Consider the following 14,312-nt stretch of genomic DNA (forward strand, 5'->3'; position numbering starts at 1 on the left):
TGTATATGTTATTATTATTTGTAATCAATGTTGTTTTGAGTTTTGCTTGTGACATTATCTTGAAACAGAAGCTTGTCAATGATGTAACTTGTATTTTGTTTAACTGATTCTTGTTATTTTTATCATAATATTTTTGCAAAAAGTTTGACTAGGTAAGTGGTCCAATAACACAGAAAAATGGTTTCAAAATCACTTTGTCACACAGTCTTGATTGATTAGACGCTTAGTAATAAGGCACACTATAAAAAATATCTTTATTCTAGGATTCATTAAAATTTCCTTATGTCCTTATGATCAAATGTCTTTCATTATAAGTGTTAGCTAATTCAGTGATGATGTTCTTGCTGGTATGATAAATTGTATCCCCAGTCTACTTGGGACAATTATTAACCCAATCTTTATGCATACGTCTCTTTTTATACAGAGTTCAGAGTTATGCAAAATTTTTAGGTTATAAATATGAGTTTATTTTAATTAAAATGTGGACCTAGTTTCAATAAGGGTTTGCTTGCATTTTTGAGTGGATGAGGGATCTAAAAGTGAGTGTAATTCTTGGATGCAGCAATGCATAACATAGTGTTTGATAGATGGAGTAAACAGTAAAATTGCAACATTGATATCATTGTTATTTGATCAATATAAAGTTTTCATGGTTAATCGATTTCTAAGATCTACATTTGGTTTATTGTTTGATTGTTAGGAGCATTTTCTGGTATGATTTATCCTTAGACTATATCATAAACCAGTAAGACTTAGTGTCCCATGTTCACCTCACTTTATCAACATAATATCTTTCATTAGTGAATGTTTTACATGTTTTTCCATCTTTGTTTTTAATTGTTGATTCAATGTATGTTAGTAGTTTATTTGACCATTTGACAAACTTAGCAATATTTGTCTATGGGCACTTTCTAACTTGGATATCCAGTAGATAGGTATTACTTATAGAAACAGACAAAGTACAGAAGATTTAGTAGGGCAACGGTTACAGGTGCAGTTTTAAAACTTGGTTTGAAGATGAATCTTGGAGAAATCGATTTACAGATTATTCATATATATGCCAAAAGATAAAGGTCATGCGTGACCATTTTCATGGTCAATTGTCTTTAATGGGCTTTATGTTTATTTGAATTCATGACCTAAAATCCAACAAACCGATGCATCCGCGAGAGTATAAAAAACTACCATTAAAAAGCAGCCCTTAAAGTTTTCTTCGCTTACTCTTCAATACCTTGATTAACGTTTATTCTTAGTTTCTTGTAAGAATCAGGAAGTCTGTTTTTGGCTTTGTGTTCATCCTTGGAAGTATTGCGCCCTCAGCTGACATTTTTACCTTGTATTTCTGTTTTGATCACACATCGTTGTCAATATATAGGAATTTTATATGACTGTCATACAAGTGATAGGTTTAGGTAGCTTTAAAACCAGGTGTAATCCTCAATTTCGTTGTCAATATATAGGAATTGTATACGACTGTCATAAGCATGCAAGTGATAGGTTTAGCTAGCTTTAAAACCAGGTTTAATTCTCCATTTTCTACATGTCTGTACCAAGTCAGGAATATATCATTTATCCATTCGTTTGATTTTTTTTTTATTTTCCTATTGGATTACGGACTTTCCATTATGGGGTTCTGTTTTTTTGTTAATTTACTTTTTCATTCATTTATATTGAGTTTATTTACTGGTATCGGAAAGTAGCATTTATTTTTAAAAGTTGAATGACTACTGCAACAATAATAACTATGACTATACTTAAGGCTTGATTGATTCGTACTGTGCTTATCTTGTTTTTTCTTTGATACAATTTCCCTTCTCAATTTTATTATATATTATGTATCATAAAAAAATAAATGAATATGAATGGATTTGGAATGAAATCTTATACACTATTAATGTCTATTGTTCAATTCGTTTTAACTCAAATATATTACAATGCAAGTTAGATAAGGACAACTGTAGTATACCGCTGTAATAGTAATAAACCGACTAGGCACACATTAATCCAAATAACTCAACAAAACCGGTAAAAAAGCTTGACTAGTGATGCCCCACGGTACGAATATTGAAATATCATAAAACGTTTGAGAAGACACTCATGTCGGTCATCACAAACAAAAAACGGACTTAATATAATCGTCTAATCAAAGACAGCAGACGTGTATGCCCAATAGTACAGTATTAGTACAAGAACTCGTAGATCTACATTGAAGAATCGCATGAACTCGCAACGGAGCGCAATCTAACACATCCATAGAGTAAGCATCTTCTATGTATGCACTACCCACCGTCCGAATTCATAATCATAAATATTAGGAAAGAATACTAGTATTCAAGGATTAAATACGTAATTATGCATAGGATCGTCTTTACGCCTATGTTTAAACCTGTCATTTTATAATTGACTCTTTCGCTTACTTTCCAGTTTCTTATGCCAATTCCAAACTGTTATTTTTATCTACCGGTATTATGCATACGATAAAAAATTAACTTGTTATTCTGTAACAGTTGTTTAAAAAAGACTCTTTGAAACAATCATATGAATGGATTTGATCAGGAACAAGACAATATACTTCTTAATTACTTTAGTATTGAGACGGTATGGCTATTATATTTTTTAAAGCCTCTTTGCTATCTTCTTACTATTTTTTCTTCAATTTTGAAATGTGTCAACAAGGAACCAGAAACTTTGCAGGGGATATTATTGATTTATCTCTCGTGAAAAGATGCCTATAATCAATGCATTAACAAAATGTTTTACAAATACTAAATTGCAATAGTTTAAATTACAGGACATCATGTAGTGCATTCATGTTGTATTTACATTAAAGTTTCATTTTTCAAGATTTATTATAGTTACTAGTATCATTTATGCTAGCTACCCCATTGATCGACCCACATGGGAATAAAACTTTATTTCTGTCAACGAAACAACTATCCACATGGGAATAAGAATGTACTTTATATCTGTCAACGAGACAACTATCCATAAACATTCAATAGACCACTTTCGAGTTCATCCGTCACCGGCAAAAACTCGTCAATTATGCACGCCTTTATGACGTCATTTACCAGATAGAGGGGCTCGCCTGTATCCCTGCACTATTTACGTTCATCAAGCGTCTTAGTGATCGTTTTTGTGCAGGATAAACTAGAAATAATGGTTGCTCTGTAGGTACTAAATGACAATTCCCTAATGACAGCAGTGTTGATTGTCTATTTTCAGAATTCAATTTGCCGAATAATTCGTACAATATAGAATTATAATTTTCCAACCACTCGCTCAACCTTGTAAGGAAGTGACGACGCCCCTAAACGCACAGATGACTGCGATAAAGGCGCATATAATTGACGAGTTTTTTCCGGTGACGGATGAACTCGAAAGTGGTCTATTGACATGAGAAAGTGAGATTTTACATATCTACACGGGCTAAACAGTTGTCACAAAGTCATGCCATAAAAGAACAGGGTCAAACCAAATTTTAAAAAATCGAACGATAGTTTTAATCTTAAACAAAACATGTATCATGAAAACAATGAAACTCACTTTTAAGTTTTCGTTAATGTTCCCTCTTGGTTTATAACAGTGGTGTAGCAGAACATTCTACAGGCTTCTATGCTAAGAAAAATATAAACAAGACTTAAGTTATCAGAAGAGAAGTTAATATGAGATAGAACCATTTCCGTATATCAAGTATAAATACAGGATGGTTTAACTCACTATAATGTATGTCTGTTGGAATTTCTATTATTTCAGTGTTACATTTATAAACAAGATATGATACCACGTTAAAGTAGTACCCAACACTTTCACTAAAGTTAATTTGGCTCGGTTAATTTTCATAAAATTTTTACAGAGTATTTACTTTGACCCTTTAACCAAAATATATGGATTTCAAAAATTTTGAACCAACCATTTTATCAGAAAAATTACACTGGTCCATTCAACTATTCTTTTAAAAATTGTTTGCCGATTCCCCTAACAATTCTTAACCTATGTTCTTGTGGACGGTTGTCTCATTGGCAATCATACCACATCTTCTTTTTTATATTTAACTATTTTTTTGTAGAAATTGGTTGTCTTGATATTACGTGTATCTCTCATTTATGAATATATTCAAAGTGTACATTTTTTCTGTACAACTAAACATCAACATCAACTATACCAATAAATATATCACAGTATAAAATGACTGTTAAAAGCAAAAGTTAAGTTTGAACTCAAAACCATGAGAACATGATCAACCAATCGCAGAGGTCCCAAAGGTAAGATTGGCGTCTATGACGTATGTGAAACTTGAAATCGAGAGTGCTCTAACTTTTAACGGGTGCTACCAAAACCTGCCGTCAAACATCTACATCAAATCACTATAATAATGTTCAACAAATATGTAAGTAAACATGAAATTAATGATGATCTTGACGTTAGATGGTCATAAAAAAAAATATTTGTTGAGCAATCTGTTTTGTCAACTCAAATCTCGGTTTGTGAAAAATATGGTTTAATTTAAATTAGTATTGCAATTGCACTCCATTCAAGAATTTGTTTAATTGATAAGAAAAACAAGATTTCTTGAAAACAGAAGTAGATAATAGCGTGTCAAAAAGGGTTCAATGTTACTGTTAAATAGACCAAAGAACTTTATCGGCTGGTAGAAATTTCATGCTGGTTTCATCCTTATATCGACTACTGTATTTCAAAGCAAGCTTTACACATCAGCTTTATGGACGTTGAAGGATATACGACCCTGTGCATTGCTCAGTGATTTTTTTTTCAAGTTCAGAACAATATCACTATGATAAATATCAAGAAGTGTGAATTTCTTGGTTGCTCAATTGTATAACATCTCGCTTTTAACAAATGAAAGTAGACCATGTTATATATGACATAAGGATATAACTTTCTTCACTTTACTTAATTGATTAAACTGAGGTAATATCATGTTGCACGGTAAATATCAGCTATAATTTCTACGAATATTTATCTTTTATGACATTTCTTTCCTGTAATTGTTTAGTGGTCGTTGCTATGAAAATACGTCCCTCTCTCCGCAAAAGGAAAGATGTATTTTTTTTATCACATTACGAACAATTAAATCACTGTTTCTTCATATTGATATCCCCGTTTTTCCATAAAAAATGAACAGGAGAAAGACCGTACTTTGACCTACAATGGTTTACTGTTACAAAGTGTGACTTGGATGGAAAGTTGTGTTATTGACACTCATACCACATCTTCTTTTATCTATATATAGTCATGCATACATGTACTGGGCAATAAGATAGATGTGAATATTGTCAATTTGATATCAGATTACATTGTGAATATATCGAATGGCATTTTGCGTTCAATTTGGTAAAGGTTAGAAAGGACTCAAAATTGTCGTTCATTTAAAAAATTGAGAAAGTACAAGATGCTGATTTAAGTCTTATAATATACAATACGGATATCGGTCTTTGCATCTCTGTCAAAATGTAAGAAAAACTTCATTCAATCAGCGCTAGCTTATTGAGTACATATCTCCTAGTTGTCAATATATCACAAAACTTACATGTTCTACAATGATTTTCTTTATAGACTGTTGCTGCTTAAATGGAAGCAATTGAACCAAAAGTTCTAATTAGTAAAGTTGATCATCCCTTCTAAAATGAACACCATCACGAGTTGGTTGAACGTTATGGTGGCACGGTAGTATTTGCTTTCCAGAATTTAGGTTGCTCTTTTGTGTACCCTACTTAGGTAAATGTATATAAACAGTGTGATTGGACAAAAATACAGTATCAACTGAACATACTTTCCCAAACTGAGTGATGAATCAGGTGTAGAAAAATATGAAATAATTTTACATACAGATGAAAATGAATTTTTGAGATTTTTTTTAAATTTTGCATTCACTGCACCATAAAAGACCTAAAAGTACTAGTGGCCTTGGTAAAATGAAAGTACTTCAGTTAACTGTGAATGTAGAATTTTTTGCAGTGTTAGAAAGTGGTGAAAATTCTAAAAAGGCTATCATTATCCCTTATGGGCCAGGAAATACTACCGTGCCACCTTAAGGAATATCTGTTACATAGCTGACTAACATGTTAAGCAGGATCTACTTACCGTTCCGTAGCATCTGAAACCATCCCTGATTATGGTGTTGTTCGTATTGTGCAACCTTTAGACTTTTATGTTGCGTTTGTTTAATGCTGTTAGTGTTTCGTTTTTTTTTTTTTAAATCTATCCATGACATTGTCTTTTCGTTTTCGAATTGTGAGTTTGACTATACCTTTTGTATCTTAAATTACAGGAATGTAAAACTTGATTTGTTGTGATAACCTAGAGACAATGACAGGGATCATGCAGGTTCATCACGTAAAATAGGTACCAGTTAGTGAAAAGGATTTCTTTGTATATGCTACGCTCTAATATTGGAAACTAATACGTTGTCCCTTACAGATGTAACTATAATTTTCCTATTGCTGAACATGACTTTGTAATGTCATTAGATTTTAATATTTCAGCAACTTCAAAAATCAACCTTACAGTTTACCAATACATCTGGTTCTGCTAACCACATTCATTGGGATGGTAACATTAATTTTACCAATTTTACGGCACGAGATCACAACTTGACATATTTATCTCTTCCGTGTGAGGATAAAATAATTAGAAATTGTAAATCTTATACAAACGTTCGGGATTTTGTTTCATAGATCAAATGTATTGAATTCGTTCAGTTATGTTCACTTGCATCGGCCACTTCAAAACATAATTTGAAGTGCGTCTTTCTATGTTGTGATGATACAGGTTTCAGGTCGGGCGTTTGAAAAAAAAGTAAATTAACAAAAATACTGAACTCCGAGCAAGATTTTACTCGGTAAATCCTTAGCAAAATGTTAAAATCAAAAGCTCGGACACACTGCATTTTATTTTTTCGCACCTCTTCTAAATCAGGAACCTGATGTTCAGTGCTTATTGTTTTGATGTGGTTCATAAATGTTTCTCGTTTCTCGTTTTTAGATGACCTGGCCAAAAGGACCAAGTGAGCATTTCTCATCACTTGGCGTTCGTCGTCCATCGTCGTCTCTTAACTTTACAAAAATCTTCTCTTCTGGAACTACTGGGCAAAATGTAATCACACTTTGCCGCAATCATCATTCGGGTATTTAGTTTGAAAATGTGTCGGATGACCCGGTTCGTCAACAAAGATAGCCGCCATGACCGAAAATTGAACATAATCATGGTAGAATGGAGATTTGGCTTATAACTCTTAAATAAAAGCATTGACATGGATTAAACTTGTTTATCGGGTTATAATCCATATGCCCTAAAATTATCGTACGAATCATACAATCCGTTGTTGGGTCGCTACCCCTGAATTGGTAATTTTAAAGACATCTTTAAATTCTTAGTTATCATCTGCAGTATTCTTGTAGATATATATAAACTGTAAACAGCTATAATGTACAGCAAAGTAAGATCTAAAAATCAGTCAACATGACCAATATGGTCAATTGACCACTTACTGAGATACTGGGCTTTATAGTCAATTTCGAACTCTGTTTTCTAACTTTGTTTTTTAATTTTAGTTATTTTTTCACAAAAATCTTCTTATGAAAAAACTGATATCTTTAAAGATTTATTTTACAAATCTGTCTGTGAATTAATCTCTTACATAATTGTTAATTTGTAGAAATACAATTAATTTTTGTAGTACGTGTTGATTTCAAAATTTTGTCCGTACTAAGTTTTATAGGCATTTCTCATAATATTCTAAATGATAAGTCAATTATATATGTTCAACAGAATAGTAAACGGATTTGAGTTTCATGGTTCATATATGGAAGCGTTGTTTTTTCACGATGACAACAAAAAAGCCTTGGTTACTGTTTTTGTTAGTGTATTTCATGTTTTTCCGTGTCCACTTCAATTTAACCACATTGTGAATGATCATGCATTAGTATTAACTCATTAAGATACATATATTGAGACCTTGTTCGTGAAATTATTCGTCGTTCATTTTTCTTGCTGTAGTAGGCAAGTTGCCCTATCGTTTGTTTTTGAATTTGCAAAACAGCAAGATGTCGATGAAAGGAATTTGATACTCATGTAATTATCATGATTTTCAATAAAGATATAAATTAATCACTGAAGGGTATTGAAAACCATCATTCTGAAAAGACAATACCATCTAACGCCCTCAATGTGTATCTAGTATAAACATCAGTTGAAGATAACATATTGTTTATAGTGTGAACTGTCATAAAGGTGACCAAAAGTCGTAATAAACTATGAAATCATTCCCACCGTAACAATATAACACTACCAGTTGAATTTAATCATTTCTTTGCTTTATATACACGCGATCTGAGGTGAATTAAATCAAATCATATTTCATTCGTCACATGCATGTCTCTCCAAATGCATTTTGCACTTGATTCCCCAATGCAAACAAATCTTTATTTCATAATGATGGACACTCTTGTACTACTGTTGCCGTTATTTAAACAATATTTTCCAGTGATCTGTTTATCACAGCATCTGTATATATTACCTCATGAGTTTTCAAGGAAAACAACGATGAAAAGACATTAAATGTAAAAATAAACCCATTTCATATACATATGGCCAATATTTGCTGATAACCCTGGTTTTGAAATACTAAGGCTTTTCTACCTCAGGCATAGACTACCTTAGCTGTATTTGGAAATACTTTCAGGAATTAAGGATTTCAGTGCTCTTCAATTTCGTACTTTATTTCTTTTTTTGTTTTTTTAAAAACTTTTTTTAGATTCGAGCGTCACTGATGAGTCTTTTGTAGACGAAACGCGCGTCTGTCATATATATAAGATTTAGTCCTAGTATCTATGATGAGTTTATTTCCAATGTAAGAATATGTTTTTATTATACAAAAAAAATTATATATTGTACAATGTGCCAGAATTACTTTCACCAGAAGTCCATTACTAGTGTATTAATGTACTTCTGCTTTCACTTATATTTGTCTACCTTATCCCAACACCATCTATGTCATGATTTGATACTGTTATATGTTGGTTTATATGTATGCTGGATGTTTTGTCTATATATGTTTATAACTACATTTATGTTCCTCCAGTCCTACGTATTGCCTGTAAGAAAATGATTGAAAAAAATCAATTCCAAGCTGTATTATGAATGCTGTAAGTAAGATTTTCTTTTTTCCTTTTTCCAAAATCTAAATTTCTGTGATTTTTCTTTCTTTATTCTTTTATGTATCTAATCTATTCCAATTTATGAACAATTCTCTATTGATAATGTATTAGTTGGATATATATTATAATTTATAAATGTACATATAACATATAAAATAAACTAACAAGTACTATCCAAATTATACTAACAAGTACCAACGGTTAACGAGGCCGGGATAAGGTATCGGAATATGATGTATCCCCTAACGTCAAAACTTTCAATAAAGTATGATTTACCAACAAAAACAAAAGAAAACAAGATTAAATGTGAATCTCGTTCTTACTTTTGGGAATCAAATGTTGGCAGTGGTAGAAGATGCAATGAAATAGAGACATGTGATGAGTAAATAATATTATGCATATGAAACGAATTGATTTCAGATTGTGTTCCGACCGAATTGTGTGTCTGATTGTAATTAAATGTCAGGAAAGGTGTAAATTATTTCCACCAAGCGATAGTATTTATTTATGACTAGATATTAAACCCATGATATAGTTACATACTATCAGCATACTCATCCATTGGAATTAATCTTTGCATAATTGATATTGAAATAATTAAAAGTTTGGAATCTATGTAACGAGACCCATCGCATCTTTTATATCTTTAATTTTTATAGTTTGTTTTTTTAATTGTACTGTTCCACCACTGTCCCAGGTTAGGGGAGGGTTGGGATCACGCAACATGTTTAACCCTGCCACATAATGAATGCATATGCCTGTTCCGTGTCAGGAGCCTGTAGTTCAGTGGTTGTCGTTTGTTTATTTGTTACATGTTTGTTATTCGTTCATTTTTTTGTATATGAATTAGGCCGTTAGTTTTCTTCGTTTGAATTATTTTACATTGTCATTTCGGGGCCTTTTATAGCTGACTATGCGGTATGGACTTTGCTCATTGTTGAAGGCCGTGTGGTGAACCATAATTGTTAATTTGTGTGTCATTTGGTCTGTTGTGGAGAGTTGTCTCATTGGCAATCATACCACATCTTCTGTTTTATATCATCAAATACTAGGATTAGGATTTTAGACGCCACACACGCGTTTTGTCTTAACAATACTCTCAAATTACACTCCAAGCAAAGATGACAAAAGGTCCAATAAAGTAAGAAGTTACACGAGAGACAATTGTTTGTTATGTATTGATATAACAAATACAAGAATATATAATATTAAGTTAAATATCATACGAACATAACATACATTGCGTCTACGTTTTTGACAATTATGGTCGTGCATCAAGTAAAACTATTTTTTATTAAACATTTCTACATTAGGAAATACCTGTACCACGTCAGGAATAGGACAGTTGTTTTCATATCGTTTGATGTTTTTGAAGTTTTTATTTTGCCATTTGTTTGAATTCCCGTTTTGATTTTTTTCCTAGGAATTCGGTATTTTTGTCATTTTACCTATTTTACTTTTAGTTTACCATCCATTATAATCAATACAAATGCTGCTAAGCTGTTAACTCACGAGAGTATCATCAGCTCGGTAATACATGCTTTATAACATTCTTTACCTACATTATCCGTTTATAAATTCATAAATTATTAAGTAACCAAGATTCCAATTTCCCGCAGGCAAATTTGACCTTTAACAGTCATAAATCACATACCATTTGGGAGTAATACATCCGTGGCTTTCCATTCTTTTCTATTTGACATAGTGTATAAATAAATTCAATTCAGGTTTGAACAAAAGTATCAAAATGTATGATATACACTAAAGATATGAATGCAAAATGCTACAATCGATTTTATAATGCGGGAAAAAAATGAAATTTGTACATTTTTTAAAATTCACAAACTCTTTTGTAGTCAAAATTGTATTATCCCATAAAAGACATGTATTATTTTTGCGCCTGTCCCAAGCCAGGAGCCTCTGGCCGTTGTTAGTCTTGTATGATTTTAAATTTTAGTAGTCTTGTGTACCATTTGGAGTTTAGTATGGCGTTCATTATCACTGAACTAGTATGCATTTTTGTTTAGGGGCCTGCTGAAGGATGCCTCCGGGTGCGGGCATTTCTCGCTGCATTGAAGACCTGTTGGTGACCTCCTGTTGTTATATGTTCTATGGTCAGGTGTTGTCTCTTTGCCATATTCCCCATTTCCATTCTCTATTTCATTATGGATTTTTAAAATATTTTTAATAGTTATATATAATGCTTTTTTAACTATAAACTGAAGATTTAATGTAATTGCAAACAGGGGTTCAAAAAGTTTTATGTATTTTTGTTTCAATGCGAATTATTATTTTAACATTGAATTAATTAATGTTTTGACTGCTACATGTTTATATAAAAGAGCTTATATACTACTTCTATCCCATCATGTCATGCTGTAACTCATAGATATATTTTGCTATCATTGATAGATCCTTATTGGTACAACATTAATACCACAATTTAGTATAGAAACAACATTAGCTTAAACTCAACTTAATATGCAAGTTATGCAAATTATAAAGCAGTTATTATACCGTAACTCCCTTGTTATAAGCAGAAATATGAAGCAAATATAACTTTATGGAATCTGCAGTTTATTACTTTTGTATCGTAGCTATATTTTAATAGGTTTTTGGTAACAATAATAATTGTGGCCAGTGACAACGAATCCTTAAATTAAAATAGTCTCTACAGTCATCATCATCAATATGACATTTAAAAAACCTATCTGTATGTTATTTCATCTTCACAATGTTTACTGTTGGTATGGCAGGTCTAACAGCATCGCTGTCTCGTTATGGTCGTTAATATAACTATGACATTAAAATGAAATTCATATTGTTGAGACGGAGTCTCTTAAATACAACATGAACACGTTAACAAAGGATGCATTATAATTTAATTGTTTAGGGAAAAAGGATTGGTAATTGTATTGTTCTTTGCAGGAGATATAACAGCTTCCACATTTATAATAACATTGTTTCAATACACCACATTGGGCTCCATATTTTTATTAATACCAATATCATTTTAAGAACCTTTTTAAAGATTTTTAAATCATTTAAATTCACCTTGAAACATGTATGCATGCTTACGCAACATGCATTTTGAATGATATGTGCCAGAAAGGCTAATTAAGCAAGTTGTATTGAAGCAAATGTTATGCATTCAAACTTTAAAACCTTTTTAATAGTGACAGGGCTCCACATTTTGCAAACTCTCATTTTACGAGTAAATATAAAATACTAAAACAGAACATCATTAGAATCATTTGAAAGAATAAAACACAATGAAAACCTTACAATTGTCAAAAACTTTTGATTTTAATGAGTTGAATATTGTTAGAAGTTACCATGTGTGCAACTAACAGTTCTATGGTTAATATGATACTCCTACGCAAATATAATTAAGACAACGCACAGGCAACTCCCTAAAATAACACTGAAAACCAAATGAATGATTTGAATAAAAATAACTTTCTAAAACCTGTATCTTTGAATAAAATGGGAAAACATTATTAAATAAAATGTAGAAGGCTCACTGAAATTGACACTTTTCAGTTATTGAAATACTTAATGTGTTACACTATGTCTACAAATAAGAACCATCGTATGTTATTTTAGGTAGTCTGGCTACGGTTAACGTTCGTGTTGATTATTCTTTAGTTTTCTATGGTGTGTACTATTGTTTGTCTATTTGTTTTCTTTTTCTTTTTTAGCCATGACTTTGTCAGTTTATTTTAGATTTATGAGTTTGACTGTCCCTTTAGTATCTTTCGTCCCTCTTTTACATAAAATGCAGGTAAGCATGACCATCATATATTAGTAGAAAAGAATTAAAGGTGAAAAACTTTCTTCCATAATCTTTTCAAGCCCAATTAAAAGTATATATTATGCTTGATGATGTCATACTGAATTAGAATATAATCGGGATTTACATTACATCTTTCAGTTTAAATAAGTTTAAACTCCCGAAATGAACCGTATTGCATTAGTTGATACATTCGCTTCACATTAGTTGATACATTCGCTGTCGCTTCACATTAGTTGATACATTCGCTGTCGCTTCACATAAGTTGATACATTCGCTGTCGCTTCACATTAGTTGTTGTTAATAAAATGAACATAATCTTTTATTAGCCTAAAATAATTCATTTACGCAGTATTAAAACGGAAATGAACGAATATTTGGTATAATTTGTTTTGATCGTATGATGATTAGACTACATTAGTCGACGTTATATCAATAATAAATCTAACAGTATACAGTCATGTCTCATACAATCAACATTGTCATGTTTTAGATGCATGTTTGCAAAATCAGTTTTGAACATTGTTGTGGTTACAACAATTTTATCTGAGCGTCACTGATGAGTATTATGTAGACGCAACGCGCGTCTGGCGTATTAAATTATAATTCTGGTTCCTTTGATAACTTTTTTCAATGCTTGGAAGAAATATTATTTTCTCTGTTCGGAAATTAGTACTGTATACTAATGCCGAACAATCTCAGATTATCAGAATTTTCCTTTATATTTTTTGTTCTATACGTTATGGTGTAAACTAAATGTTTATTAGAATCATTTGCTTTTGTTAATTTTACATCCTATAAACATTTTATTTTTGTTTTACGTGCAAATATGAATAAATGTTTGGGTCAAAACTTGTCAACTTTTCAAAATTATTTAATCTGAGTCAACTTATCTGACATAAGGTTAGGAAGACCTGAACAGAGAGATTGTTGATCAGCATACATAATGTAAGTAAGCTCAACTTTGGTTGGTGTATTTTGAACTTTTGTATTTTGATGACTATGACTGATGAATTCAAAACCCGATTTACCATGACTCAATGCGATTAGTGTACTATCTACTACGGAAAAGAAGTGTACATGGAGATACATAAAGGCAACAGAATACCGCTGTTCAAAAGTCTTAAATCGATTGAGAGAAAAAAAAATCTGGGCTATAAACCTAAATCGAGGAACACATCAACTATAAGAGGAAAACAACGAATCAACTTTACCGGAACACTAATGTGTAACAAAACACAAACGACATAGAAAAATAGTTATAGGGAGATGTGGTATGAGTTTGAATGAGACAACTCTCCATCCAAGTAACAATTTATAAAAGTAAACCAGTATAGGTC

The sequence above is a fragment of the Mytilus trossulus genome, chromosome 10 (assembly GCF_036588685.1).
Source record: "Mytilus trossulus isolate FHL-02 chromosome 10, PNRI_Mtr1.1.1.hap1, whole genome shotgun sequence".
NCBI lineage: Eukaryota > Metazoa > Mollusca > Bivalvia > Mytilida > Mytilidae > Mytilus > Mytilus trossulus.